Source organism: Gopherus flavomarginatus, chromosome 12 (genome assembly GCF_025201925.1).
Source record: "Gopherus flavomarginatus isolate rGopFla2 chromosome 12, rGopFla2.mat.asm, whole genome shotgun sequence".
Taxonomy (NCBI): Eukaryota; Metazoa; Chordata; order Testudines; family Testudinidae; genus Gopherus; species Gopherus flavomarginatus.
The window spans coordinates 15,168,248-15,174,462 of NC_066628.1; the positions used below are offsets into that span (position 1 = coordinate 15,168,248).

At 45.4% G+C, this 6,215-nt stretch overlaps 3 non-coding genes across 3 annotated transcripts; all 3 read left to right on the forward strand.

Moving 5' to 3' along the window:
• Nucleotides 1-2,008: 2,008 nt before the first annotated feature.
• On the forward strand, nt 2,009-2,086 carry LOC127033441 (small nucleolar RNA SNORD126). Its single transcript, XR_007769121.1, has one exon. It is a non-coding gene; the product is annotated as a small nucleolar RNA SNORD126 (small nucleolar RNA).
• Nucleotides 2,087-3,175: 1,089 nt separating this feature from the next.
• On the forward strand, nt 3,176-3,253 carry LOC127033435 (small nucleolar RNA SNORD126). Its single transcript, XR_007769115.1, has one exon. It is a non-coding gene; the product is annotated as a small nucleolar RNA SNORD126 (small nucleolar RNA).
• Nucleotides 3,254-4,018: 765 nt separating this feature from the next.
• Nucleotides 4,019-4,166, forward strand: LOC127033432 (small nucleolar RNA SNORA79). The gene has a single exon (XR_007769112.1). It is a non-coding gene; the product is annotated as a small nucleolar RNA SNORA79 (small nucleolar RNA).
• Nucleotides 4,167-6,215: the final 2,049 nt, after the last annotated feature.

Genomic DNA, 6,215 nt, shown 5'->3' on the forward strand with positions numbered 1-6,215 from the left:
CCACGTTCCAGATATGAGACTCAGTGAGCTGGTATGAGATTGGCTTTTTACAGAGAAATGGGGAATCCCTGCCCAGGGGGTTAAACACTACATAACAGCAAAACTGTCAAAATCTAGGGGCAACTATAATGGGTTAGAACAGGGGGCTAGGATTTAGGACTCCTGGGTTCTATTCCCAACTCTGGGGGAATGTAGACTAGTGGTTAGAGCAAGGGAAATCACTTCTAGTTGTACAGAAGGGGGACTGGGAGTCAGGACTCCTGGGTTCTATTTGGCTACCTCTATAAGTGCTTTAGCAAGACCTAAAATTTCCAACCTGGAGAGAGGACTCTAGGGTATTCCTGCTAGGTGGTCTGGGAGGCCTAATCCTGCCCTGATCTATCTCCCTTCCCCCAAATAGTGCAGGCTGAGGTGTGTCAAACCTTCAGCTTTGGCCTTTGTAATGTAGCAGATGTTTTTCTACTCTGACTTGGTCAAAGTATCTGTTACCAGCTGTGTTGATTAATCCAATGTTCAGATGTGGCAGTGGAGTATAGGAGTGACTTGTGGCTTCACATGTCTTGAGGCCTTCAGATTTTAAGTCCTCATAGTCCAGGACTGTTTCATCTCTTCCTCCTGCCACTGCAGATAAATTAATGCTTTCTGTCTGAAGCTGTTCGGTCTTTTGTTTTGAGGCCTTAACAAAATTTGAGATCCTGCCTGCTCACTGTGCATGTTAAAAGAGCCATGTGATCTTTTGTAAGCATCAGGAGGGAGCTTACCCAATTGTCCGCTAAAATATTCCCCTCCCTTTTCCTGTTGCACTTTGCGCTCGCTGCCTCCCTCCAGCCCAGAAGTGACTTCCTTGTACTCCTGCTGTTTTCCCCTCCATGTATAGTGTTATCTCTTTCTGCCTAGATATGCTCCCGTAGAACTGGGCTGTGGTGTGCTGGGAATTAGGTATAGATGTGTCCAGTGGCAACTCTGATCTCTGGTGTAGCTGCTACAGTAGGAGAGAGGAAGAGGCTGTGTTGGTCGCGCTCTTATGAATGTTTCTTTGCCGTTTCAGATTGTGGAGAGGCTGAGGATGAAGACTTACTCCTCACTCCCCATGAAATGATTGGGGCTGAAGTGGAAACATTAAGTACTGTAACTGAATCTTGAAAATGGTCTGTAATGAAACATCCTGGACCTGAGCGCCAAGGACAGTAGGGTAAGGGCCTCCAACTGAGTAGGGCCTTAAAGAAAAGGAACTGAGGGTTTTATGGCCTACCTGAGCTGAGATACAGAGAATCAGCTCCTGTGCTTTCAAGGCTTGTTCTGGTCTCTTAGGAAGTAGCCAGGGATGTGTTGCTAGAGGCAGAATGCTTGACTTGATGGGCCCATCCACTGTTTTATTAGCTGTGTTACACTGTAGCCTAGAGGCCCTACTGTGCTAGGGTTTGTACAGACACTTTATTAGAGACCATCCTTTTCCCAAAGATTTTTGTTGGCTTTGTCTACTTATCCTTATAAAGGATAGAAAAGAGGAAGTATCAGTATTGCAGATGGGAAACTGAGGTACAGAGAGCTGAAGACTGAAATTTTCAAAGGAGCCCACTGGAGTTAGGTACCCAAATCTGAGATTTAAAAGGATTTGTTTGAGGTCACCCAGGGAGTCTGTGGCAGAGCTGAGAACTGAGCCCAGATGTCCCAGTCCAGAACTGTCACCACACAACTGTCCCTATGTTTGAGGCACTTTTTAATTCTTCAGTTTCCATGGCGAGACCTATGTTCCTATGTCTCAGACTCCGGAAATATTGGGGATAAGGTCCTCATTCTTGTGGCACAATGAGTGCCCCTTGGACAGACACTTAGTATTGGGGGAAGTGCACTACTGTATGAGACAGCCCATAATTGGATGTATGGGAGCTATCTTGAGGATGGGTGTGGAGGGGAGACCCAGCCTACAAGAAGTTTCTTCTCAGACCCATGAGACCCCTCTTTTTGCCATTGGTGATGCTGCAGCTGGGTTTGAGGGCGTGGGTGGGGTCTGCCATGATGAACTGTATGTTCAGTCAATCTTTCACCTGCTCCACCCTGATGCCACATGTGCCCTGAGCAGACCCCACTACACCAAGGAAGGAGAGAAGCATTAATTCCCTGTGTGGCTTCCATTTCAGGCCTGCTGTGAAATCTGGGCATTTCCCATAGTAGATGGGGTCAAAGTTTAAGGCCAGGAGGTATAAGACCATTATAGCCCTCTAGTCTGACTTCCTGCATTGTAGGGGGGCATAGAACATCACCTAGTAACCCCCACTATGACTCCTTGACTCCTTCCCCTTTCTGAAACTCAGCTGTTCTCCCTGCATGGTTCTTTAAAATAGTTCCCTGCATTAGCTCTTGCCTCACAGCATCTCCAGGTAACTTCATTGTGCTGTTTCCTTGTCTGTAACTGCTGTGCCCTTAGCAACTGCTCGTATGGCCATATTGAAAAGCCAGATCTTCGTACGCCAGAAGGAACCGTTACATTGCCTAGTCTGATCTCCAGTTTAATACTGGCCAGAGAATTCAGTCTGGATTGGAAGACAGCAAGGAATGGAGCATCCACCGTGCTTTGGGAGTTTGTTCAGTCACCTTTGCTGTTAGAAATGTGCGTTATTTCTAATTTGAATGTGCCTGGCTTTAACTTCCAGACATTGGTTTTGTTCTGCCTTTCTCCACTAGATTAAAGAGACCTATAGGACCCTGTATTTTCTCCCCATGAAGGTTCTTGTACGCTGTAATCAGGTCACCTCTCTCAAGCTTCCTTTTCTTGATTTAAACTAAACAGATTGAACTTCTTAAGTTTCACTATCAGGCATTTTCTCCAGCCCCTGAATCACTTTTATGGTTCATTTCTGAACCCTCTCCAGTTTTTCAATGTCCTTTTTAAAATCTGGACACCAGAACTGGATGTGGTATTCCAGTATCAGACTCACCAGTGCCTTATACAGGGGTAAAATCACCTCCCTGCTTCTAGTAGCTACTCCCCTGTTTATGCATGCAGGGATTTTATCTATCTTTCAGGTGAAGCTGGGAAGCCAAGGAGTCCATGTTGCAACGTGAGGAAGTTGGGTAGGGAAGCAGCTAAAATTCTCAAACACTTGAGGTCTCAGAGTCGTGGTGATTGGTGTGTGGGAGAGGCAACCACATTGCCACTTTTAGGACTAGGAGGAGTCTGCTGTGATGAACTGCATGTTCAGTCCGTGTTTCACCTGATTTACCTTGATTACACACATGCCCTGAGCAGACTAATGAAACAAACACCTGTAGCTGAAGTCTGATTTGGGGGTGGGGGAGGAACTGATGTTCTAATGGTTTCCAATGCAACCATATGTAAAGTCCCAAACAGTGAGGGGAATAAGTAGCAGATCCAGGGGACCTCTTCAGAAACATGGATCTGGTTTCTGTGCAAATGAAAAAGGAACAGAGATACAAGGAAATGAGTTTTCCCTTTAGCTGGTAGCATGCTCTTTTAATAAATAAGGTCATGACCTGGAAATAATTCCTCTTTGCTTCTGTAGGGGCAAGAACTTTGAAGACAAGATTGGCTGGTTTCACTTCTCCCTCCTCACCCTGGATCCCTTATAGGAATCACAGATGTAAGTGCTGCAGGAAGTTCGTATCCGTCCAGTTTCTTAGTGTGGTCCCAAATTGGTACCCCCAGCCAATGTCACCATCGAGGAAGGTGTGGGACAAAAAAGGGGTACTATGGTAGACATAGTTTTCCAATAGTTAACAAATGTCTGGCATAGAGTGCATCATGTGTTCCTCGTTCGGAACTCATTCAGTGACAAACAGTCTCTGAACTGATCTTCCAGACATTGCCAGGCTATCTTTCAGTGCCTGAAGCTGCAGGTGCTTTCAGAAAGCCATATCTTTCTGCACATATGAACGGGAACTCCCTGCTGCTGAACTTTATTGAGGTAACTGCTTAGTAAAAGTTTGCTATTTGGGGAAATTCATGGGTGTTCTTTCTAGGGAGTCCTCTTGCTCTCAGAGCTGTTCATTTAAGGAATAGTAACGGTTCCTCTTGCTGCCACGGAGCATGGGCAGTGGGATTTTGTGTCATCGCAGATTACACTTGGCCTTCCTTCACTCAGGGTGCTCTTGGATGGGTTTGGCTGTCCGTTAGCACCTTCTGAATTTTGCGGGGTCAGATACTCAAAGAGGCAGAAGGGGACTGGACTCTGCGGACAGAAATAGGGTTTAAAAACAACCTGCTTTGTACATATTGCTCTGTAAACTTTAGGCAGTGGGCTATAATAACCAGATAGTAATTTTTCAATGTGAGCTGAAAAATTGCCTGCACTGAGGCACTAGGAGCTATGCTGGCCTCAGCTGGGAGGAGTTAGCTTCAGTGCACCAACTGGGTTTCCAAGACACAACTGTGTGCTGCATTCTGCATCTGTGAACCTTTATCTTTACAGGGATGATTTGAGATGAGCCTTAAAGGAAAGGAAAATGTATCTTTCTCTCCACCAGCATCAACTGTAAGAGAGAATTTGGGGCCTGAAGATTAAAAGATTTCCCCCATCTCCAATCTGCATTACAAAGACTCTTTGAAGTTATGCCCAGGAAAGGCTATACTAAAAACAGGATAAATAATAAAACTAGATTGAATGGTTGTGTAAAAGTTGGGTGTTTTTTGTACAAAAGGGCAGTGGTAGAACTGGGGGAAATGGAGCTTTATCAACTCTAATCCACTGGTCTGAATTTAGTCCAGGTCAATAGTGGCTGTAGTTGGGATTTTCATAGGAAATTTAAGGGAGTTAGATACCATGCCGCTTTAGTTCCTTTGAAAATCCCATCTTTAATGCATTGCAATTTTCAGTTGCCCTTTCTGTGAACTAAGTTAGGGCTTGATCTCATATCTGAGATAAAAATACCTGGACAAATATTGTAAAACTCCTAGTCACTAGTGTCTATGCACTTGTACAAAATTGAGGATCAGGATGTTAACAAACATTGATCTATTTACTGCTGTGTCCAAAATTACTTTCCATTCTTCCATGAATTGACTCCACTATGTCCACTATATGTTTTCTACTACCAACACCATTTAGGTTAGGCTGAGATTTTCAGATGCACTCAGGATTTGGACACCCGGTTCCCAATTAAAAAATAATGGGAATTTACTAGGCAAATCCAATAGATTCGAAAATCTTAACCTAAATACATTTAAACCATGTCTCCCCCACCCTACAGGTGCACACTCATGCCTCTGACACCAGCTCAGACCTTTATTTTGTGCTTCGAATGTTGGCATCCTCTATCATCTTGTTTTCTCTTCACCCCACATAAACAGACGTAGATCCTTTCCCATTGACCTGGGGGCCACCACTGCAGTTCTGCTACATCTAGCAGCTGTTGTGCTGAACAGCTGGGAGACAGTGAGAGAGATGGAGCTGAGAGGCAATGCTATGTGAACCAAATTCAGCAACATGTGGTTTTGAGTTTAGGTAACCAGGGGAGTTCTGTTGAAGTCAGGACAAATTTTCAGTGTCACAAGCAGAGATGCCAAGCTGGACCCTCAAAACCAGGGCCATCTCAGGCTACGTCTTCACTACCGGCCGTATCGGCGGGTAGCAATCGATTTCTCGGGGATCCATATATCACGTCTCATCTAGACGCGATATATCGATCCCTGAACGAGCTCCTGTTGACTCTGGAACTCCACCAACGCGAACAGCGGTAGCGGAGTCGACAGGTGGCGCCGCGGACATCGATCTACCATCCTCACGATGCGAGGTAACTCAATCTAAGATACTTCAATTTCAGCTACGCTATTCACGTAGCTGAAGTTGCATATCTTAGATCGATTTCACCCCTAGTGTATGTCTGTTACAGCTATCCCCCTATTTCATTTTGTTTCTTACAGCTGTCCCCATACTCCATTTTGTTTTTGTTCTTCTCCTGTGGCCGCCCTTCCCTGGCTGTTAAGTTGTTTACCAGGGCCACTGCCCTTCTCAAAGGGAGGGCCCCTTAAGTTGTTTACCAAGAGCCATTGCCCTTCTCAAAGAGATGGCCACTTGTGCTGCGTGCTAAATGGGACCACTGCCCTGTTCAAAGGGTTAGTCCTGTTATCACCTCTTTGAACCTGGGCTCGGTGTAGGGCAGGCAGTGTCCAGAGCTGCAAGACCTATTGAGTTTTTAAGATCCTGGGCATGAGTCATAGGCCTCATGTGCTTTTGAGTCACCTATTGCACAGGAAT